We start from the raw sequence: 25,928 nt of genomic DNA, 5'->3' as shown, positions 1-25,928 counted from the left end.
GAAGCAGGTGGATCACCTGAGGTCAGGAGTTTGAGACCAGCCTGGCCAACGTGGTGAAACCGTGTTTCTACTAAAAATAAAAAATTTAGCCAGGCATGGTGGCGGGTGCCTGTAATCCTCCTAGCTACTCGGGAGGCTGAGGCACAAGAATCGCTTGAACCTTGGAGGTGGAGTTTGCAGTGAGCCGAGGTCAAGCCACTGCACTCCAGCCTGGGCAACAGAGTGAGAATTTGTCTCAAAAAAAAAAAAAAAAAATTACAATCTAATTGTTATGTAGGCAATTATGTTTTGGCTACATCTCTTAAAGCCACCACAGCAGTCTGAACTTCAGACATTATTCCATGCTTGAAAAATATAATTTCCTTGAAAAATGCCATGTGGATTTATGCCATAAGCCTGGATGTTGTTAATAAAGTGGCCAGTGTCTCTGAAGCCAGTTTAATGACTCTCCCTCTCTTCCTGAGTCTGGAGGTGATCCAATTATCTTCTTTCATTGAATTATAGCACTCTTTAAGCCCAATTGAAAAGTTGTCCCAATAAGCCACTATTCTCTTTCCTTGATGATTGTATTTGGAGGTGATTACACTTGTGAACTCAGAAAGAAGCCTACACACAGAGCCCTTGTTGAAATGAAGGAGGTTGAAGGTAATGGAAGAAATTGGCATTTATCTAATAAATTTCTCATAGAAGCACGTGTCCAGATGCAAACATACATACGTTTTTCTGTTCTTTGGCATTATGACTTGTAACACTGTTAGCTCCATTCCTTGCTAGATCCCAGAAGACATGCAGATGTGAAGATGATAGTGGCTGCAGTTGCTCCAGGAGGCCATGTGCACTTAGTTGGTTTGGTTGAGGCCAAATGGCACTTACCTTGGATCCCTATAACTGCGCTCTACTCCAATTACCAAAATTGTGGAACTATAGGGAAAGCTAAGTTATAAGAAACAACATTTACCCTCCAGCCACATAACTTGTCTTTGACCCAGTACATCCTTTCTCTTTTTGCATCCTGATAATTTCATCTGACTGTTATCAAATTGTGTTATGGGCATGAAATGCCCCTTAGTTTCCAACACTGTTTCTCAAAATAGTACTTATGAAAGAAGAAATACATCATGTAGATGGTCATTTATAAAATCTTAGTGATTCAACTAATTATTATATTTTTTCTTTTTATTTTACATTGGCTACTACAAATATGCAGAGTAATGCATAGGCTAGAATATCTAACATCTAATTTTTACTTGCTAACATATATGCCACTTTTTGTGTAGGATATATTTTGTAAGGTACTTCTTTTCATATTTATAAAAGTAAGTCAATGAGACCCAAATAAAACAATGCAAAAAGAGGTGATAGCACCTGCAGTTCTTTCATCACAACATACTATAATATCACATAAGGTACAGCGTTACTATGTTGTATAATTATATATTGATATTTACAGCAGTATATTATGATAGAGCAATCCTCATTTATCCAAAGTAATCCAAAGAAATGGAGTATTTGTGTCTTCTTCTAAATGCTTCTGATCCTCAGGGCTTAGTCCCAAGCTTCTTCACTTTTTTCTGTCTCTACATTCTTTTTCCTATATCAACTTAGCCATCTATATAACTGTAAATATCATCTGTATGATATTTCCTAAATTTATATCTCCAATTCTTACCTTGCCTTTGAATTCCAAATTTATATTTCCCATTATTTTGTATATCTTCATTTTAGTGTCATAGGGCCTTCTTAATCTCAAACTGAAATCTGCATTCCATCCTCTCCTCAGCTGCTCAAACCTGTTCCTCACCTTGTCTTCCCCCTTTTAGTAATGGCAACACTATCCTCTTCAGATGCTTCAAACAGATAATTAGAATTCATCTCTCATTTTTCTTTCCCCTCGCAACCTCCATATTTTATATACACCACACTTTATTTATTTACCACTGTCACCATTTTGGACCATCGCTTATCTCACAATAGACTATTTTAAAAATCCCAACTGGTGCACCACCATTTCTACTCCAGCCAATTTTCAACATGGCAGAGTAATCTGAAATTCAACAGCATCATCACTTTAAAGTCCTGTAATGGTGTCCATTGACTGCCTCCTTCCACTGCACTATGTTCCATTCTGTCTTTCTCTTTCGCTCTCTTATGCTATCAACAACAACCCTGTGGAGCCGGGATCTCCCTCTGTCACCCTGGTCGGAGTGCAGTGGCACAATCCTAGCTCCCGGCAGCCTTGAACTCCTGGGCTCTAGTGATCTTCCCATCTCAGCCTCCTAAGTAGATAGGACTACAGAGGCATTCCACCATGCCCAGCTAATTTTTAACTTTTTGCAGAAATGGGGTCTCGTTATGTTGCCAAGGTTTGTGTCGAACCCTTGTCCTCAAGCAATCCTCCTGCCTCATCCTCCCAAAGTGCTGGGATTACAGGTGTGAACTGTTATGCCTGGCACTATAATATATTTAATAAAAAGTATAAAAACAAAACACAAGAGTTAACAAATGTTGAGGAATTTGAAAACAAATTATATTTGATATTAAAACCACACCAAAACAAGGTGACCTTTTTTGATGGTTTAGAAGGTATATCTGTAACACAAAGCATCTCAGTGCATCATATTGATTTTTAGGCATCCATGGTAGCTACACAACGTAAGATCTTTGGGTTTGATCTCACTTGCCCCTCTAGAATATTCTACACTTAAAAAATATCTTGTGTAAGATCATTTAGATTGATTTTTACTTTTACTAAGTTGAAAAAGCAAAGTCAGCTGTTTGACCAAACTTGACTAAATTTTGAGAAAGTAAGGGAAATAATAATATTGAGGAGTTTTCAGACTCATAAGCCCTGGGGCAGTGGGTTGTTCCTAGCAAGACAATGGGGAAATATAAGACGTGGTTCTAACTGTTCTCAAACTAATGTGTCATCCTAAGATTGATTGTGATGCTCTGGAAAAACACCCCATGACCCCAACACAGCCCACAGATACATTCATTTATTGGCTCGTGCAACTACTAAAAGTTATTTCCAACTATGGTGACCCATGCTTCAGGCATGATAACCACAAAATAAATTGAAGAAAGGAAGATGGTGTTTAGCCTCTGGGTGATTCAGAGAAACCATATCTGGCAGCAGCACATTGTGAAAACAACTTTTATCAACATCAAAACTGGACTCCAGGGGAGATGTGATATGGACACCATTATTTGGACTCTCAGATGTTCAAAAGTTGAAGCACAGTAGATTGCTAAAAAGATAGTCTGGGCTGTGCCTGTTTTCATTTCTCTCTACATGCTTTTCAAGATCTCATCTCATTTCCTTTCCCTCTTTTGAGTGTGATTTCTGCCTTTTTTTTTGTCTAAACAGACACAGGTCCTTGCATTTAGCGCTGTTTTGGCTTCTTGGAAAGTCTTTATATTCAGTACTCAAGGGTAAACACACTTCTTCAATCTCTCCAAGTAAGACTAAATATAAAACCAAGTAGTAGGGTTTTTATCTACCCAGAGCAATTGGTGATATTTGAGAGGTGGGGTAAGGAAGGAGATTGGAAAATGACAAAAAACTTATTTTTTACATCATTTTCTATTACCAATACATATAGTTGCATTTCAATATTATTATAACAATGAAGAGATGATAAATTTGTAGGTAGATGATAACATTCTTCAGGGTTATAGCTGAGTATACAGAATAGAGTTTGACCACAGAATCTATGAATTTTTAAGCTTCTATCTCTATTTTTCTGAATGTTTAAGAGGTCTGCCATACATATAGTCCATACGATGGATTGGTTGTCTTTGTCTTTTTCTTTTTCTTTATTTTTTTTGAGATGGGGTCTCACCCTATTACCCAGGCTGCAGTGCAGTGATGCGATCTCAGCTCACTGCAACCTCCGCCTCCCAGACTCAAGCGATTCTTCCACCTCAGCCTCCCAAGTAGCTGGGACTACCAGCACGCAATACCATGCACGGTTATGGTTCTGTCTCTTAAACAGTTTGTAATCATAAGATTTAAAAATCTAAAGCCTTTTTATCATTCATAGACTTAATAGATATTCACAAATATCCTACAATTTTTCCACTTATGTCCTATACCGGGTAATAAAATAATAAGTAAAGGCAGACATGGCTTAGGCCCTCTGTGTCTTACCATCTACTAGGGAAGACAGGCAGATAAGCCAGAAAGTAAATAAAACTAATGAACAGTTGTGACAGAGACAAAAGTCGCTCTGTTATGATGCTATGATGGGAGCGTCTGACCCAGGTAAGGTTGTTAAGGAACTCTTCCCTGTGGAAATGACATTTTACTGTCATCTAAAAGATGAAGAGAAAAAAACTGTAGCCTGTCAAGGTCAGCGGATGGAAGACCTGTATGATCATTGATCTGAATGGGGATGGTGGTAGGAGAGTGGGGTATGAAATGTGTCTGAAGGGAGGGAAAGGAGACAGATCATATACGGCCTTATAGGCCATGCTCAGGAGTTTTGTCTTTAAGGGTACAGAGAGATTCCTAACGTGTTTTCCATCTGCAGGCCAGGTATAAGATGTGTGTCTTGAAGAGCCCTTTGCTTACAGTGTAGAGAAAAGGCCACTAGGCGCCAGGGAGGATGAGAATAGCCATATGAAGAGACCACTGTAATGGTCAAGAGAGCAACAGGGATTTGGAATTGGAGGTCCTGAGGGTAGAAAAAAGCAGAATGATTTGAGGTATATTCCGGAGGCAAAATGAACCAGACTTGGTGCAGACTAGAAATCAGAGGCAAAGGAGAAGGTGTGGAAGATACTTCCTGTATCCTTCACCACATTTAACATAAATTACACTTAGATAAAGGAGATGAGGAGAATAGTATGCTGACACAGTGCTATAAGATTTTTATACTAAATATAAATATTCATATTTGTTTATAGAAATGAAGTACTTTCTTAGGTTTATTTAAGTGAATAAAAATTGTCCACTGAACTAACTTGGCAACACAAAATGTAGTGAGCTCATTCACAGTAACTTTGTGAGAAACAAAAGGCGCTGAATATTTTTACATGTAGGGAAATAGTATAATATAGTATTAGTTTCTTAAACATAAATTTTCTTTTAATTAATCACTAACCAAAAATTAAAAAAAAGAAAATCGCTGGAACCAAATATCAACACCCAAGTAACTGACAAAAGAATTCTCATTAGTATCAGTACAACTTTCGGAAATAAAGCTACCAAAGGCTGGGCAGATAATTTGTTTTGAAGTGTAACATCTTAGCAATTATGATAGCAAAACATTGTATTCTTTTATGTGGAATAATAACTGAAATGATTATTGAAAAAAGTAAAATACATCATTCTACTTCAAGGATTTTGTTAACCATTGCTATACTTTCCTTAAGTTTTATGTTTATAAACTATGTACAAAATGAAATAGAGCTCTAGGCTTCAGTCAATCAAACATCAATTCAAGCTACTCTCCAATGTAGTGTAGTAGGTACAGAATAAATACCAATGAAGAAACATTCCAACCAGGTTCTTGTTCCGTATGTTCTGTCTGGGAAGTACACTTTGATTTTCTACCTGCCAATCATATCTGTTATCTCAAAAACTAAATTTGTAATTCATTTTTTCAAGGAAAATTACCTGTATTGCTCTCTTCCCCAATATTTGACATGAAGTAAAAATTGCATCTTATACTTGTTTGTATTCTTTAATTTTTATATATCTAGTATCCAACTAATTTTATGCATTCAAGATAACTTTCATTTTCTTCTGTTTTTGGTAGTGTATTTAGCATCTAAAAACAATTAGGCCACTGCTGTGGCTCATGCCTGTAATCCTTAAGCTTTGAAAGGCTGAGGCAATAGGACTGCTTGAGGCCAGAAGTTCAAGACCAATCTGGACAACATACTAGACCATGTCGCTACATGAAATAATAATAAAAAAAAAAAAATCTAGCCAGAAGTGGTGGTGGACAGCTGTAGTCCCAGCTACTTGGAAGGCTGAGACAAGAGGATCACTTGATCCTAGAAGTTCGAGGCTGCAGTGAGCTATGATCATACCACTACACTCCAGCTTGGGTGACAGAGCAAGGCTTCATCTAAAAAAATAAAATAAAATAAAAACAATTAAAACACAATAGATAAATGAATTATTGAAGGAATTATCTTTATCTTGCAGGGAAATTAATGGTTTATCCTAATTTTTTTTTGTTTTGTTTTCATTGTGACAAGCTAAAGAAAATATTTAGATATCCATAAAACGTTTAGTTATCAATTTCTGTGCCATTACTAGATTTATTTTGTTTATATTAGTAGTATGAAAACCTGATGAATGTATAAACATATTGATTAAAAAGGAACCAACCATTCCAGGAAATACATAAAAGACCAATAACCATTAAAATTTTTCTACAGAATTGCATTTTGGAACAACCCTTTCTCATGTAGTATTTCAATGAATAATGAGAAAAGAAAGATGAGGTAAATATCGAATGTGAAATTAGGGGTCCTATGTTCAAATTTCAGTTCTGCAGCTAAGCATCAATATTTCCAAGCACAAGTCATTTCATTTTGAGGAAAATCAGATTTATTGAAGATAAAAGACCAGTAAATTGGCTTTCAGACATGTTTCAAAATAAACATGGTAAATTTCAAACTTTTCCTTCCTTCGCCCTTCCTTACCTTTTCAATAAAATTATGTGAACAATTGGTATAATTTGTCGAGTGCATATATGCATACACATTAAGTTAGAAGTAAACATGTCACTTTGACTCCAGGGAAGCTAGGATTGGAATATTTCCTATTTCTTCAATCATTATGAGTAAATCGAAAGACATTCCAAAGATGAGGATTTCAGCCAACTTGGAAATCTACAGCTTCCATCTGTCATTTATGGTTTTAGTACTTGCTATTGTCATAGTGTTTCTTGGCAAATGAATTTCCACTTTTGAAAGTAAACTTTGCTTTGAGTGCTATGAGACAATTGGGATAAAACTTCCACAGGTGCTAAGAAAAAGCAAAAGAAAAACATATGCAATAATGTATAAGCCAAATTTTCCAGAGAATTAATGCAAGATGCACTAACAAGCGCAATTAATACATATGCAAGAAAGAATACAATAAAATGGCCATTGATTAACCATATAAGCCTTCATTACTGTAAGTTATAGATAATCCTAGAAACAGTGTGGTACTTTAAACTTTTTTTTTGATATATGGCATCATATGGCTTATTTTTTAAAATCACAAAATATTACATATATTTGAGGATTTACAGTCATATACAGACAAATATGTGAATGGTAAATAAACCATCTAGATGACAAACTAAGATTGTCCTTACAGTTACATGAGATTACTTGTTTTTGTTGTTTCCTTTTCATTGTCATTTTATTTTTATTTTTAATTATTATGAATACATAATAGTGTATATTTATAGGGTACATGTGATATTTTTATATAAGCATAGAATATGTAATGATCAAATCAGGGTAATTGTGGTATCATTTCCTTGTGTTAGGAAGTTTCTAATTCCACTCTTTCAGTTATTATGAAATGTACAATAAATTATTGTTAACTATAGTTGCACTATTGTGCTACCGAACACTAGATCTTATTCCTTCTATCTAACTTTATTTTTGTCCCCATTAGCCATTTCTTCTTAATCTCCCCCTCCCCACTACCCTTCCAGTCTCTGTTAACTTCTATTTTAATTTTGGAAATGTTTTATCCACCATTTGAATTTACCGTAAAACATCAGTGGGAGATGTTATTGTTTCTTATATTCTTAACACACATACAAACATTCAAGTACCTCAGAGACTCACACATAGAACAAACTCTAGGCATTCATTCCTTCATTCTGCAAGGGCCTATCATTCCCAAGTATCGTGCCAAGGACATACAAAAATGCAAGTAATTTTCTAGATTCTAAAATTGTATCAGAGTAGAAGAGACAGAAGTAAACCCATAAGTTATAAGAGAGTATGCATGTCATACGACAGCAGTACACATAGGAAGTAATGGAGCACAGAGGAGGGAGTTCTGTACAGTTCTGAAAATGGAGAAGGCTGGGCATGGTGGCTCATGCCTGTAACCCCAGCACTTTGGGAGGCCAAGGCAGGTGGATCACCTGAGGTGTGGAGTTCAAGACCAGCCTGACAAACACGGAAAAACCCCATCTCTACTAAAAGTACAAAATTAGCTGGGCGTGGTGGCGCATGCCTGTAATCTCAGCTACTCAGGAGGCTGAGGCAGGAGAATCACTTGAACCTGGGAGGCGGAAGTGGCAGTGAGCCGAGATCGCACCACTGAACTCCAGCCTGGGTGACAGAGTGAGACTCCATCTGAAAAAAGAAAAGAAAAGGGAGGAGAAACAGTAGATAGGGATAAAGCAATACTTTTGTGTGTGTGTGTGTGTGTGTTTTGCCATTAGTGCTTTGCTTATTGAGTTTACTTAATATGATACACACGCACACACCCCCATTTATAATTCTATTATTGCATTTTGCATTCTAAAGTATATGATATAGAATTTGCAGTAAAACTGTAAACAAAACCTAAAATAAAAACAACAACAGAAAAAAACTTTGCATAATTTGCCTAAGGGAAACCATAAGCAATAAAGGATCTAAAATTCAAGATTTCAGGGTTCAGGATTTGTCAGTGCTACCTAAAGATCATTATTAGTCTTTTAAAGGTAAATCACAATATCCATTCAAGAAAAACAACAAATATGCTAATTATAGTATTTATACACGATCTTTGGTAATATTAAATTATGAAAAAGGAATAATATGAAAGTGAACAAAGAGCGAACTTCCTTCTTCCAAAAAAAGTGAACTTCTTAATGTAATCTGCTGTAGTTTGCTTTAATTATATAATCATGGCCATTATTTAAAAGCTAAAAAAGACTCAGAAAAACAAACACCTAGAAGCAGTTAAAAACTGTAAAAACAACTTTGGAAGTAATGAAGCTTATTAAAATGAGTAAATTAAAAATTGAAGCCCAATATGCAAGATGGCAAATGTGATTTTAGCAGAATAGCATAAAATTCTTCATCACTTGTCATCATAAAGCTCTCCTTTTGGGAGAGGGGATTATTTACATTGGTGGTGCAATATAATCAGAAGGAGCAGACTTCCAGCCAATGGTTTGTCTCCCTTCTTTAAGCTCAACAACAATTTGTTGCTAGCACCAGCCTGTCATTAACATTCTGTCCTTTAGTCAAGTTACGTTTATTTGTCTCCTGTGTCTTTTTCACATTCTCTGACTTGGACAAAATCAAATGCACATTGAAGGCAAAACTCTCGTCTTCTTGATTTAGGTTTTGCCTTTGGTTTTGCCCTTGGTGCAAGATCCCATGGAATACCTCCTAAGAGAAGGTGCCTGTGAATTGGGTGCTGAAATACAAAGAGAGGTCCCCAGGTGTCAAGAGGAAAACCCATCACAGACAGAGCACAGGGAAAGGGTGAAACACAACACATGGTTCAATGTGGTTAGAGGAGTGGTCGTGCAGCCATCTAGGAACACTTTGAGAGTGAGGCTGGAAATAGCCTGATCCCAGGCTACTTATTCTATGGCAATGCAGAACCACTGACAGATTTGAAGCAAGAGACTGACCACATTTAGCCACTAACTTAACTCAGAAAATAGCCAAAAAAAAAAAAAAAAAGAGTCAGAGAGAAGTACATTATTCTGCACTTTCTGGTTTGGGTAATCAGAAAAATGAATTCATTTAATTCATGAAATGAAATGAAGAGATGACCTCATTTAAGAAACAAAATGTCAATGATTTGCAGTTTTATTTAATGACTGAAATGGGGAATCATGAGGAGATACAGATCAGGACAGAGGAAAAAGTTATGATTTGAACATTGTAAGGTTTGAGATGCTCTTTTGCCAGCAAGGTATGTCACTGTAAAAGGGATATTTTACCTCTCTAGTTTTCTCATTACAAAATGGGAATAATAACAGAGTTGATGTGAGGATTAAATAATTCAACACGTTAAGAGTACTTAGAATAGTGTCTGGCATCTAGAAAGGCCAAGAATGTTAATATATATTGCTAGTATCATCAGCAACGCTGTGTGGAGCTACCTGTGGTAAACCCAACAGATTCATTTGATTTTCAGGGGATTATTTTCAGTGCTTTTCTTCCATGGGCTCAGGATTGATCTTTGAACACTCTTTTCTTTTGGCTTCCTAGAAAGGAGATATATGCTCCTGATCTTCTTGTATCTTCTCATTCTTTTTATATTAATTATTCCTGCACCCATCTTTCAAATGTTGGTGAGTCCAGCATTATGTTTCTGGAAGTTGGGCATTAAAATTTTTTGAATCCTTAAAGTGGTATAAAAGTGTTATGTGTTTTCTATGACAAACCCACAGTCAACATAATACTGAGTGGGGAAAAGTTGAAAGCATTCCCTCTGAGAACTGGAACAAAACAAGGATGCCCACTCTCACCACTCCTCTTCAACACAGTACTGGAATCCTTAGCCAGAGCAATCAGACAAGAGAAAGAAATAAAGGGCATCCAAGTCAGTAAAGAGGAAGTCAGACGGTCATTCATTGCTGACGGTATGATTGTTTACCTTGAAAACCCTAAAGACTCCTCCAGAAAGCTCCTAGAACTGATAAAAAACAATTCAGCAACATTTCTGGATACAAGATTAATGTACACAAATCAGTAGCTCTTCTATACACCAACATCGACAAAGCAGAGAATCAAATCAGGAACTAAACCCCTTTTACAATAGCAACAAAAAATAAAAAATAAAATAATTCAGAACACACCTAACCAAAGAGGTGAAAGACCTCTACAAGGAAAATTACAAAACACTGCTGAAAGAAATCACAGACGACACAAACAAATGGAAACACATCTCATGCTCATGGATGGGCAGAATTAATATTGTGAAAATGACCATACTGCCAAAAGCAATCTACAAATTCAATGCAATTCCCATCAAAATATCATCATCATTCTTCTCAGAATTAGAAAAACAAATTCTAAAATTCATATGGAACCAAAAAGAGCCCGCATAGCCAAAGCAAGACTAAGTTGAAAGAACAAATTTGGAGGCATCACACTACCTGATTTCAAACTATACTATAAGGCCATTGTCACCAAAACAGTGTGATACTGGTATAAAAATAGGCACATAGACTAATGGAACAGAATAGAGAACCCGGAAATAAACCCAAATTCATACAGCCAACTGATCTTTGACAAAGCAAACAAAAACAAAGTGGGCAAAGTACATCCTTTTCAACAAATGGTGCTGGGATAATTGGCTAGCCACATGAAACTGGATCCTCATCTCTCACCTTATACAAAAATCAACTCAAGATGGATTAAGGGCTTAAATCTAAGATATGGAACTATAAAAATTCTCAATGATAACATTGAAAAAACCCTTCTAGACATTGGCTTAGGCAAGGATTTCATTACCAAGAACCCAAAAGCAAATGCAATAAAAACAATGATAAATAGTTGCGACTTAATTAAACTAAAGAGCTTTTGTAGAGCAAAAGAACAGTCAGCAGAGTAAACAGACAACCACAGAGTGGGAGAAAATCTTCACAATCTATACATCTGACAAAGAACGAATATCCAAAATCTATAACAGACTCAAACAACTCAGTAAGAAAAAAACAATCCCATCAAAAAAAGTGGCCTAAGGACATGAATAGACAACTCTCCAAAGAAGATATACAAATGGCCAACAAACATGTGAAAAAATGCTCACCACCACCAATGATTAGGGAAATGCAAATCAAAACCACAATGTGATACTACCTTACTCCTGCCAGAATGGCCATAATCAAAAAATCAAAAGACAGTAGATGTTGGCGTGGATGTGGTGATCAGGGAATACTTCTACACTGCTGGTAGGAATGTAAACAGTCACTGTGGAAAACAGTGTGGAGATTCCTTAAATAACTAAAAGTACTACCGTTTGATCCAGCAATCTCATTACTGGGTATCTACCCAGAGGAAAATAGGTCATTACATGAAAAAGATACTTGCACATGCATGTTTATAGCAGCACAATTCAAAATTGCATGATCATGGAATCAACACAAATGCCCATCAATCAAAGAGTGGATAAAGAAACTGTGACATACACACACACACACACACACACACACACACACATATATATATATATATACGTATATATATATATATATATATACGTATATATATATATATATATATATGTATATGTATATATATATAATGGAATACTACACAGCCATGAAAATGAATGAATTAATGGTATTTGCAGTGACCCAGATGAGATTGGAGACTATTATTCTAAATGAAGTAACTCAGGAACAAAAAACCAAACATTGTATGTTCTCATTGATATGTGGAAACTAAGCTATGAGAATGCAAAGGCATACAATGGACTTTGAGGATTTGAGGGGAAGGGTGGGAGGGGGTGAGGGATAAAAGACTACAAATAGGATGCAGTGTACATTGCTTGGGTGATGGGTTCTCCAAAATCTCACAAATCACCACTAAAGAACTTACTCATGTAACCAAATACCCCAATAACCTATGGAAAAATAAAAAAAAGTTTTAAATTCTTATGGGTTCAATTGTGTCTCCAAAGTTCTGTTGAAATCCTAACCAACAGGATTTCATGATGAAACCATAAATATATAAGGTGGAGGAGCACTGCATGTATTAGTTAAGATGAAGTCTTAATAGGTTAGGGTGGGCCCTTAGTCTTCAGTGACTGGTGTCCTTTTAAGAAGAGGGCAGACACAAAAAGAGAAGACTGCCACGTGACAACAAAGGTAGAGATTGGAGTGATGCAGCTGCAAGCCAAGGTATAGGATTGACAGCCACCACAAGGAGCCAAGAAAAGTCAAGAAAGAATCCTCCCCTGCAGGTTTCAGAGGGAGCATGCCCCTGCAAACACCCTGACTTCAAACTTCTAGCTTCCAGAAGCATGAAACAATACATTTCTGTTCTTTTAAAGCATCCCATTTATATCACATTATTATGCAAGCTCTAGGAAACTAATATAGACATTTTTATAAGAATGAGCTTTTTTTTCTTAAAAGAAGGTCCTTAACTTTCATCAGATTCTCAAAAGAACTTGAAACCCTTGAACTCTCTTCTGAGGGTCCTATTTGCTCCTGCGATTTAAATTATAACCTGAATGTCACTGTCTCTCAAATCTGTACCACCAATCCAGACCTCTCTTTAGCTCTAGAACTTTATGTCTACTTGAAATCTCCACTCACACGTCCCAAACTGAATTGAAGGTATAGTGAATCATCATTATATTCCCCATTTCAGTAAATGATGCCAGCATTTGCTCAACTGTTCAACCTCAACTCTAAACAGGCTTCCATGATCCATAATTCAATTCATCAATAAGACTCATTAGCTTGATCTCTAAAATGGATCCTGAGTCTGTCTACCTGTCTTCCATCTTTGCTGTCACTGACCTAGGCCTGTTACTTTCATAAATTTCTCTGTTGGAATAATGCAATCGCCTCCCTTAATGGTCTCTCTGTTTCTTCTTTTGTCCTTCTCATGTCTATTTTTGCACTCATGTGCCAGGGCAGAGATTAGAATGAGGGAAGTTAAGCAAGGAGTGTGCTCAGGATCAGCAACTGTGGTAGAAAGGAGCAAAGCAGGATTTTAGAGAGGAGTTGGGCTTTGAAATTTTGGGTGACAAAGTCAATCTGCTTTACCCAGGACATCCATACTTTCAGCACTGAAAGTCTCATGTCCCGGGAAACCCGTCTTCTATGGGAAAACTGTCACTGCAGTCACCTAACTGCAGTGGCTAACCAGTCTAACTAGTGGTAACATGGTGTAAACTCACCCCAAGGGCACCTGTGAAGTTGGACTGGTCTCCTTCAGAACTGCACCTGCAGTGTTACTGTCCCTCTTTGGGGTGTGGAGGCTGAGCTTTCTCTCCTTGCATTAGACACAGGATGTTCCAGGGCAGTTGGCATGACCTACATAAGGTGGTACTTTCCATCAGAAGGTAACTCTTGGGGAGGGCTTACAACTGAGGTCTATCACCCAGCAGTTCTCTCAAGTTGGGGACTAGGTATTTTATGCTTCAGGAGACATCTGGGTGGCAAAGTACAGCATTTACTACAATATCACTGCTAGATATGAACATAATATATTCAGAAAAATGCAAGCAATTCCTTTTACCAAAACAACCAAAGATGCATGGGAAGAATGATAAAGTTAGAGAAATGTAGGCATGGGTGAGATCATAAGGTTTCTTATATACCAAGGCAAAGAAAATAAGCTTGACCATGAAATCTTTATGGGACCATTTTTTACATTTCCTTTTATTGTGATCATTGCAATAGATGTAAATAAATGCCTTTGAAAAATATTTAACATCGTTTCAGGCTAGTGACTCCGCAAACATGTAATAGGAGATTTCCTAAACCCAATAAAGGAATTTCAGGAAAACTAAAGCTAACATCTTACTTAAAGACAAAAGACTGAATGCTTTCTCTCTAATATCAGGAACAAGGTAAGGATGACTGCACTTACCACTTCTATTCACTATGATAATGGAAGTCCTAGTCAGTGCAATCGTCAAGAAAAAAGAAAATAATACAGAATGAAAAAAATATAAATAAAACTAAAACTATTTGAATATAACAGAGTTGTCAATGTAGCAAAATCTCAAACAATCTACAAAAAATGACATTAGAAATAATACTTAAGTTTAGAAGGTCACAGGATATAAGGTCAATTCACGCATCCATGCATACATGCACACAAAACTAAACTAGTGTATTTCTATATACTATCAGTAAACAATTGGAAATTGAAATTTTTTAAGTGTCATTTAAAACAGCAGCCAAAATATTTAAGTATACCTTTCATGAAATACACACAAGATCTGTATGTTGAAAATTTCAAAGCTGATGAGAAATTTTAAAAGACTTAAATAAATTAAGAGATACATTGTGTTCATAGACTGGGAGTTTTCATAATGTTAAAGTGTTAGTTCTCCCCAGATAGATCCATAGATTGAATATAATCCCAGGATGAATCATAGCAGAACTCTTCCTTTTCTTAGAAATAAGCTGATTTTAAAAATTATGTAGAAAAGCAAAGAAACTCAAATACCCAAAACCAATTTTGAAAAAAGAACATTAGAAGGCATTACTTGATTTCAAGATTCTTACAAAGATACAATAATCAATACAGTGTGGTACTGGCAAAAGCATGGACATATAAATTGATGCAACATAACAGATTCTAAAAATAGAGCCTTACATATATGATCAGTTGGCTTTTAGAAAAGGTGAAAAGGCAATTCAATGGCAAAAGGATAGTGATATGGTTTAGCTGTGTCCCCATCTAAATCTCATCTCATGTTGTGGAAGGGACCCAGTGGGAGATAACTGAATCATGGGGGCGGTTTCCCCCATACTGTTGTAGTAGTAGTTAATAAGTCTCACAAGATCTAATGGTTTTATAGGGGGTTTCCCTTTCACTTGGCTCTCATTCTCTCTTGCCAACTGTGATATAAGACCTTTTGCCTTCAGCTATGATTGTGAGGCCGCCCCAGCCACATGGAACTGTGAGTCCCTTAAACCTCTTTTTTTTGTTTCAATACTCAGTCTGGGTTACGTCTTTATCAGCAGCATGAAAACAGACTGATACAGATAGTCTCTAAGAAATGATGCTGTCTTTTAATTGGGGGCATTTAGCCCATTTACATTTAACGTCAATATTTTTACATATGAATTTGATCCTGTCATTATGATGCTAACTGGTTATTTCACCCATTAGTTGATACAGTTTCTTTATAGTGTCTTCACTATAGACTTTGTATATAGTCTTTACTATTTGGTATATTTTTGCAGTGTCTGGTACTGAGTTTCCCTTTCCATATTTAGTGCTTCTTTCAGGAGCTCTAAAAACCCAAGAAGAAAACCTAGGCAATACCATTCAGGACACAGGCATGGGCAAAGAATTCATGACTAAAACACCAAAAGCAATGGCAACAAAAGCCAAAATTGACAAATGGGGTCTAATTAAAACAAAGGAGCTTCTGCATAGCAAAAGAAACTATCATCACAGTGACAGGCAACATACAGAACGAGAGAAAATTTTTGCAATCTACCCATCTGACAAAGGGCTGATATCCAGAATCTACAAAGAACTTAAACAAATTTACAAGAAAAAAACAACCCCATCGAGGCGGAGCTTTCAGTGAGCTGAGATCATACCACTGCACTCCAACCTGGGCTACAGAGTGAGACTCCGTCTCAAAAAAAAAAAAAAAGAAAAGAAAAGAAAAAAAAAACCCATCAAAAGATGGGCAAAGGATATGAACAGACACTTCTCAAAAGAAGACATTTATGTGGCTAACAAACATATGAACAAAAGCTCATCATCACTGGTCATTAGAGAAATGCAAATCAAAACCACAATGAGATACCATCTCATGCCAGTTAGAATGGCGATTAAAAAGTCAGGAAACAACAGATGCTGGAGAGGATATGGAGAAATAGGAATGCTTTTACACTGTTGGTGGAAGTATAAATTATTTCAACTATTGTGGAAGACAATGTGGTGATTCCTCAAGGATCTAGAACCAGAAATATCATTTGACCCAGCAATCCAATTACTGGTTATACACCCAAAGGATTACAAATCATTCTGCTATAAAGACACATGCACACATATGTTTATTGCAGCATCATTTACAATAGAAAAGACTTGGAACCAACCCAAACACCCATCAATGATAGACTGGAAAAAGGAAATGTGGCACATATACACCATGGAATACTATGCAGCCATAAAAAAAGAATGAGCTCATGTCCTTTGCAGGGACATGGATGAAGCTGGAAACCATCATTCTCATCAAACTAACACAGGAACAGAAAACCAAACACTGCATGTTCTCACTCCTAAGTGGGAGTTGAGCAATGAGAACACATGGACACAGATAGGGGAACATCACACACCAGGGTCTATTGGGGGATGAGGGGCTAGGGGAGGGATAGCATTAGGAGAAATACCTAACGTAGATCACGGATTGATAGGTGCAGCAAACCACCATGGCATGTGTATACCTATGTAACAAACCTTCGTGTTCTGCACATGTATCCCAGAACTTAAAAGTATAATAAAAAAAATGATGATGACAAAGATGAAATCCATGCATAAAAACATTAACCTTGACCCCAAATTTGCCTATAAAAATTAGCTCAAAATAAATTAAACATCTAAACGTAATGCTTAAAACTATAAAACTCCTAGAAAAAGAAAACAAAAAACAGAAAAAAATTGTTGCGACCTTGTGTTAGGCAAGGATTTCTTAAATGTAAAACCAAAATCATGATTCATAAAAGAATAGGGAATTGACAAAGCAGACTTTATAAACATAAAAAAGTATTCTCTTTCAAAGACACTATAAAGAAAATAAAAAAGATAAGCAAGAATTTGGTGATAGCTCTAGCTACAGATGCTTTGGGATTGACTATGGTCTTCAAGCTACGACAGGCTTTCCCCAAGCAGCTTCAGTTCATGAGTAGAACCAGACCATTTTTACTTAATGAATAACTCCTCCTAAGGGCAATTTTGGCACTTGAACTCCTCACTGGCCTTGCCAACATATTTTCTGAGCAGCAACACACTGTAAGGCCCTCACTACCCAGTACTCCTTCCTCCTTCTCCCTTCTCCTCTTTCATACATGCAACCCCCAATATTTTGCATTTCTAACTCCACTGAACCCAACTGGTACAGCAGTCTCAATCATATAGGGCACTGTAACCTAAGGCAAGAATTTGAAGACAAATTATCTGTAGAGAGAGTGTTCTGAAATACTTTAAATTACTCTCATCAGCATTTCAATTATAAATACTATGTTTTACAAGTTAAATGCCATGTAAAAAGTAATTTTTGTAAAGGAAAATTTAATATAGATCATGATGAGTCCTTAAAGACAGCTGATGGTAGCAATCAGCTACTTGAAAAATCTGAAAAGTGATCCTATTTTGGAAGTTTAGGTTATCTACTTATGATTTCTTGATATCAAAGTAAGAAGTTTCATAAATGTAAATCGACAGGAAATCCAGTTACCATACTAGAAGGGTATAATTTTCTTCTAACATTCTTAGCTTTTTTTCCGCTCAGAACAATATCTTAGTATTTACAATTCACATAATAGCATTGTGCTTTTTAAAGCCAAATGGGACAGCTGTAACTTCAATAAACAGTTTTAAATACATCATCACTTTTCTTCCTTAAATGTATACTGTAACTGCTAGTCACTCAATAGAACACTTTAGTTCATTTTTTGAAAAAGAAACTTTAATAACTTTCAAAGAGCTAATATAATGTTTGAACACTGAATAAAATATAATAAATTCAGTAAGTCTGGAAGAATTAACAATGCATTCAGTCGAGTGAAATTTAAAAGAGCATGTTTTCAGTTACTAGGAACAATTTAAACTACTCTTAAGGATAAAAATGCTTAAAATTAAGATGAAATATGTTTTTAATGTGAAAAAATGAAGATTTTGAAAAAAGTTTAATTTAGCAAACAATCCAAAGAAACTACATGCTTGATTTTAACCTTCCATAAGCATCACTTTAAAGGTTATAAAAGTCAAACAATAAAAAGGATTTATTGAGTTGTCTTTTTGGGAAACGGGATAAGAACATTGGAGGATAAAAATCATGAATCTACAAAGAAGAGAAATAGGAGGTAACACAAAAGGAAAATAATTCCCATTCTAGTAGAATGGATGAGCAAACCAAAAATATATTTGTATTAAAAAAAGTGTTCTTAAGGGATCAAAGTGAGAGCAATTTTCATTAAAATAACAGTAACGAAAGGTGGCCTGGAAGTGGAAGAGTGAAGGAGACCGGGGAGACAGTAGAGAAGTCAAACATAAGCTACACTGAGTCCATTTGGGAGCAAAGAGAAACAGGGGCGTTGGAGGAATAGGACTCAGGAAAGGAGTTTTGTTTTAGGATAAAGAATGCTTGAGCATGTCAGTTGCTTAGGAATAAGATACCCATAAGAAGGGGATTTGGCATTTAACCTGATTAGACCTTTATTGAGTATCTATTATATGAGGCACGTGGGAGATAATAAATGAAAATATGATCTCAACTCAAGAAGAGACTTATCCCAGAGATACTATAACTTTCAAGCAGGAGGAAGGGTCAGGTTGTAGACAGAAGCAACCCCCAAGAGACCACTAGTTTTCCAGCTAACGACTCAGCTTGGAGGAAGAGGCAAAGCCGGAGGCAAATGTGGGAGACTGGGATTATAGGCTTGAGCCACCGCGCCCAGCCCAGAACTTTCTTAAAATAATTAACTCCTATAGCTCTACTTTGTAAAATGGAAAGAAACGCTCTGTAGGAGGATATAACTGGTGTTACAATAATTTACATTTAAGACATTATCCCCTTGTACCAGAAGCTTTCTGTACCTGAGGATATCTCTGACACATTCCTCAGGTATATCAGATAATCTGCAGGTAGGTACGATAATCCCCGCTGCTGAATGTGATTGCTTAGAACAGAATTAACTGCATTATTTATTAGCATTTACTATGAAAGATACTCAATCTGGTCATCAATGAAAAGAATAATAAAAAGTAATATTTACTGAACACAATTGTAGTCCTTCCCATCGATGAACTCATTATATTCTATGAATAGACATAACAACTCTAAGAGACAGATATTGGAGTCTCCAGTCTTTAATGACTAGAAATTAATTTTCTTTTTCTTTTTGTTTGTTTTGTTTTTTTGGGGGCGGGGAAGGGAGCTTCTCTCTCTCTGACTGAGTCTTCAATGCTTCGGCCCTTGCTATTGTATTTTATTTCCTTTTCTCTTTTCTTGCAGTTCCATGATCATTTCAGTCTTGGCCTGTAGAAGGCAGAACTGTAGAGGTCTGTACTTCAGTTCTCTTGAGGATTGTGAACAAGCCCACACAGCATTCTTAATCATCACATACTTCATGGCACTGTCAGATCTGTGGGGTTATGTGGTCTGAGTGGCAGATGTGCCAGGATCCCTCTATTGTTTCAGGAATGATACAAGAATAATAAATGGTAATACTGAGGGAGAGCACAGCCTCTATGTGCCTTAGGTCTTTGCTGGTGGCACCAATCTATGCAATTTCTCCTAGGATGCAGTACTAGTTTTGATTTATCTTATCCTAGGAAGAGGGTCATAAGCTTCTGCCTCCTTTTCTTTTCTTTTTTTTTTTTTTGAGATGGAGTTTCACTCTTGTTGCCCAGGCTACAGTGCAACGGCACGATCTCAGCTCACTACAACCTCTGCCTCCTGGGTTCAAGCAATTCTCCAGCCTCAGCTTCCTGAGTAGCTGGGATTACAGGCATGCACCACCACGCCTAGCTAAATTTTGTATTTTTAGTAGAGAAGGGGTTTCTCCATGTTGGTCAGGCTGGTCTCGAACTCCCGACCTCAGGTGATCCACCCGCCTCAGCCTCCCAAAGTGCTGGGATTACAGGCTTGAGCCACCATGTCCGGCCCAGAATAGCTTTTATTTCATGGATTAGAGAACTAATTTGAAGATTCTACACACTGCTAAGTGGATCCACCCTAATTCTATATTCAAGAACCAAGGAAATTAACATACAGTGGGTCTGTGAGCCCCTGGATGCACTGCTACTGCTAGGAATCTTTGCAGAGGCAGGAAGAATGCACCTCAACCTCATATGCCCAAGGCAGGCAAGAAGCAGCTCTTATCTATTAGTTCTAGTGCCTTCATTTGTCAAGGGGCATCAACAACCTGGAACTCAAGCCCTTTCCAATTTCTCTAAAGAGCATTAATTAGCACATAAACTATCCACTATTACATTAACTATCCACTATACTTGACTTAGAATGTCTAGATGGTTTCTTCCAACAGTTCCAAAAGCTCATGGAAAAAGCATACCCTGTGGCAGAAAGCAAAAGAAATTGGCTTTAGCTGAGCCAGCTGCTGTTAGGTTCCATCTGTGGGAAGCTGGTCACCACCACAGTGGCTGAAGACTATGAGGGAGTGCACAAAAGGAAAGAGGTATCCAGTCCATTCTCTCATCGTTTTTGAAAACAATTCACCCTCTCTCATAAATTTAAACTTAGCAAAACCTTTCTCAAGCCCTTTCTAACTTCTCTAAAGAGCTTTCAATTAGTACATAAACTATCTACTGTTACCTTTGCTTGGTTGACAAAAAGCACAGATCTGGATTCAGGTACTGCTGGGTTAAAATGTTCTTGTAGCTCCCCCAATATATTAATCTAGAGACAACAACTGAATGTTTTTGGAAGTCTTAAGGACCAGTTCTTTTAAATAAACCTCCATAATCACTTTTTATGACACCTAAATGATCCAAGTCTTTCTGACCAGATTCACATCACATTTCAACCAAACAATAATTAGCACTCATCTGCTAAGTCCCCTAGTCATCCATCAGACTAAAATTTTCTTTCAGCAGACATGTTATCAAAAAATGTACAGATTACGCAAAACTTCCTCTTCTTCTCCTGCCTAAATTTTAGTGTACTCTAGCAGCCTGCCATCACACACCTCTCTAGAGCTGAAGCCCATCTCTTTTGCCATCCTCCTTGGCTGTGTCCCCTTCTGCAGGTGGACGTGATCTGCTGCTGGCTGGCTCCTCTAAACTCCCCAAGACACTGGTCATCTTCAGCTGCTGTCAAGATTATCTGAGCTGACTTTCTGTTAGCATTTCCTGTATTTTTCAATTTTGGAGACATATTACTGAGGTGTTGACAAATAAAGATAATACTAACAGCAAATGAGAATCAGACAAGGGAGTCAATGTTCATTCAGAGAAGGAATCAGAATTGAATCTGGGTGGGAATATACATATCTCAATGCAAGGGAGAACATTCGCCTGGAGTTTAGAAAAGAGGTGAGGGCTAGTGTTTTGCACAAAAAGCAGCACAGTCATCTTTTATAATATAACATGCGAGCTTCTCAGAAATTCTTAGTTTTCTAACTTTCCAAACTACCGTAAAATCTCTTGTTATAAAAATAAATTTTTTAAAAAAATTTGAATTAGAATCACCATACTCTGCATCTTAAAGAGTTCTCTTGTATTTTATTTGACAAAGTTATAGCTTTTAGCAAATTCTGATATATTGACATAAGTTAGAGTTTAATCCATCTGCATGTGAAGTTCCTTAGGAAAAAATCTTATGCAATGTCTGAAAAACTGTATCAGTCATTTGGCCTTCCAGATCATGTGATTGCTTCTCCTTTCTACTCAGTTCCACATCCCTGAACTTTTCCCTTCTAAGCAAAATGGTCATTATTATGCCAATCTACAGAGTAAGTAATTACCAAGACTACTGACTTACATCTGTGTCTAAGATGTTGCTATTTTTATGACATATAAGACAAAATACATTTTCATAATGATCACTACCATAACCCTGTGGAAAAATAAATTAAATATAGTTTAAAGAATGAAAGGAATATGCTAATGTGACATTAAGACTGTGAATTTGAGGCTCTTTTCCTTTCAATGATGCTAAACAATTTTAAGAAAAAATTTAAAGGCTAAAGTAATAGCTCTTTTTGCTCTCTCACTTTCTGAACTTCATTATCTGTTCCAAAGATGTATCAGCCTGATACCTCCACATCTTTGTTATGTGCAGTAAAACGGTGGGCGATTTAAATTTCTGCAGTATTTTTGATTGTTGTACAAGATGAGATTCTTCCACAATACAATAGGGCTCATTTCTACATGCCTTTCTGGACAAGAAGGCAATGAGAGTTTTTGCAGAAAAAACAAAAACCCTCAAACTATATGAAAAAGGTTCCTCTTCAGTCTGCATCTGTGAAGGCCAACCCTATAGAAGGTCTATATTATAGAAGGGGTGTGGTGTTTGGAATTAAAGAAATGCCTGGGCCGGGCGCGGTGGCTCAAGCCTGTAATCCCAGCACTTTGGGAGGCCGAAACGGGCGGATCACGAGGTCAGGAGATCGAGACCATCCTGGCTAACACGGTGAAACCCCGTCTCTACTAAAAAATACAAAAAACTAGCCGGGCGATGAGGCGGGCACCTGTAGTCCCAGCTACTCGGGAGGCTGAGACAGGAGAATGGCGTGAACCCGGGAGGCGGAGCTTGCAGTGAGCTGAGAGCCGGCCACTGCACTCCAGCCTGGGCGGCAGAGCAAGACTCCGTCTCAAAAAAAAAAAAAAAAAAAAAAAAGAAAAAGTGGTTAAAGAAATGCCTGTTGAAAAAAAAGAATAAGGTATCTTGATACACATCTAGATATATAATCATACATACAATGCTTAGATATACATGAACATATATAAGAAGAGGTGGAATGAGGCTTGCAGAGATTAAAAAAAAAAAAAAAGCAAGGTCTGAGACTGCATCAGAATTATAACTGTGAGCTGACATACGAAACATTGACATTACTTTCCCAAAACTACAGGCAGGAGCTGCCTAGGAAACTATCCCCTGGGTCCTGGATAGCAAATCTGGGCTGGGGCTCCTAAGAGGGAACAATGAAAGAGAGTAAGATGTACTGTATCAGAATTTATCCTCTTTTCTTCAACAATAAATCAGATCACCTGTTTTTAATGCTGGATGCCTGCTTTCCATGCATCACCTTGGAACATTGTGAGATTCATTGAGGACTCCAGAAGCTGCTGTTTTTCTTATTTTCTGGAAGTAAAAACAAATGAAACCACTGTCCTGGGGAGAATTTCCTTTATAAAACTATGTTACTCTAGTCTGATATCCTCAAAGTCTTATTCAAAATCCCTATCTTTCAGAAATGTGTGTCAATGGTTTTACACTTGCTTTCATTTTTTGATATTCAAATATCTGTCTATGCTCTTCAATTAGTGATACAGATTTCTTTTGATTCATCTTTGAAGTCTCCTTTTGGTCACATCATAATTTCTAGATGCTTCAAATTCACTTGCTATTCTTTCAAGAATGAGTATTTTTGTAAAAAAAAAAAAAAAAGTCTTACTATATAAATTTGTTGGCTTTTACTACAACTGCTTTCACTCCAGTGCTTCATCTTCTATTCTGCATTAAAAAAAAATTTTTTTTAATTTCAAATAAGAATAAAAATCTAACTGATTAAAAGGAAAAAAAAGTATTTTATTATACTATTAGATGGCTCTGATAGATTTTGAATGTCCATGAGGATTGGAAAGTCCCGAAACCCACCAGGAGACTCACATCGTGTTCTTAACATGAACCTCAGTATAGTGATGAAAAGAAAAAAAAAAAAAAAAAAGCACTAGAGTAGGAGGAGTCTGATGACCAGGGGATTAGTACCATCAACCTGTTTCCTAATGTAGAGACATGAGAGTTGGACTAGATGACAAGTTCAGAATTCTTGGAATGTCCAGTTAAAACACAGATTGCTGGACCCCCACCCCAGAGTGTCTCACTCAGCAGTTCTGGGGTGTGGCAGGGAATATGAATCTCTAACAAGTTCCCAGAGAATTCTGCAGGTCTTGGGACTATGCTTGGAGAACCACCAGAATGGCTGATTCCAAAGATCTCCTTTCTATCAAGGAATATATATATGAGAAAAAGGGTAAACTTCTATCAGTAAGAGGGATGCAGAAACCTTTCGTGTAAAAACTGGTATAAATATAAAAAAAGATTAAGAAATAATGAAGAATAAATGATTCATTTAATAAAATTCACCCCAGAGAACAGTGCAATCCTAAAGCATCTAATAATAAACCATTAACTTTTACAAATAAGAAAACTGGAACATATTTAATGGAAACTTTAAAAATGTTTCACTCCTCATCATGAATTATTTTCATAAATCAAAACATGTAAATGGACAAACACAAGAACAACAGAGGAAATTTTTCTGTTAGATTAAGCCACTCAGTTTTTTTGTTTGTTATTGTTTTTGTTTGTTTATTTGAGATGGAGTCTTGCTCTGTCACCCAGGCTGGAGTGCAGTGGTGTGATCTTGGCTCACTGCATCCTCCACCTCCTGGGCTCAAGATATTCTCCCGCCTCAACCTCCCCAATAACTGGGACAACAGGCACATGCCACCACACCTGGCTAACTTTTTACATTTTTTAGTAGAGACAAGGTTTACCATATTGGCCAGGCTGGTCTCAAACTCCTGATCTCGTGATCCGCCTGCCTCGGCCTCCCAAAGTGCTGGGATTACAGGCGTGAGCCATCGCACCTAGTCAAGCCACTCAATTTTAAGAAAGCTGAAGTCTCCCATTTAAACAAAGGAAATGAGACCAATCTTGCTTATTTTAGATGACCACCTGGGCCTGCATGCTTTGGTCATCTCTGTATCTTCCATTACATCCTACCCACCTTCTGCCTGACTACATTAGTTGTCTACATAGGTACTTTCTCATTCTAGTCCCTCCAATATTTTGTGGACAAAAACAACAACAAAAAGCCTATTTCCTGCCACTCTGACATTAATAGCTTATGTTGACAATGTTTTACAATTTTGATGCATTATTTGCATTTTGAAAGGTACTTTTAAAGACATATTGTAATGACCTTAATGGGAATTTTGGCAACAGAGCTGGAAGTGAAAAAGGAAAAAGTGCCTCTATGGAGGGAGGGCAAATCTCATTGAAAGTGATCAATTTAACATGCATAAGTAGACTGAGCTTCATGAGTCACATCTATCTCATCCCTGCACTGTTCCATCTCCTGGAGGGCTAACACAGTACTCCAGGCCACGGCAGGAATGCATAATGAAGATGGGGTGGATTGCATCTTTTTACCATGGACAGGGAAAACTCTACATTTGCATTCCTAGTAACCCACTTTGATCACACTATGCCACTTCTCATTACCTAACTGATGCTGCTATATGCATTTTTCTTCCCAACCTGATTCACATACTTGGCTTGAAACCCTGGACCTGCCCAAAAGCAACCATCTCTAACCATCACACAT

At 37.0% G+C, this 25,928-nt stretch overlaps 1 protein-coding gene across 3 annotated transcripts in view; it reads right to left on the bottom strand.

The window, feature by feature from the left end:
* The window catches only part of CTNNA2 (catenin alpha 2), a 1,168,663-nt gene that overhangs the window by 831,104 nt on the left and 311,631 nt on the right, over window positions 1–25,928 (bottom strand). The gene's annotated exons all lie outside the window — the stretch shown is intronic.

This window comes from Trachypithecus francoisi, unplaced genomic scaffold (genome assembly GCF_009764315.1).
Source record: "Trachypithecus francoisi isolate TF-2019V2 unplaced genomic scaffold, Tfra_2.0 Lachesis_group17, whole genome shotgun sequence".
Classification (NCBI taxonomy): domain Eukaryota; kingdom Metazoa; phylum Chordata; class Mammalia; order Primates; family Cercopithecidae; genus Trachypithecus; species Trachypithecus francoisi.
Note: the sequence above shows the minus strand (reverse complement) of the source record. Positions and strands in the feature narration are given on the sequence as shown.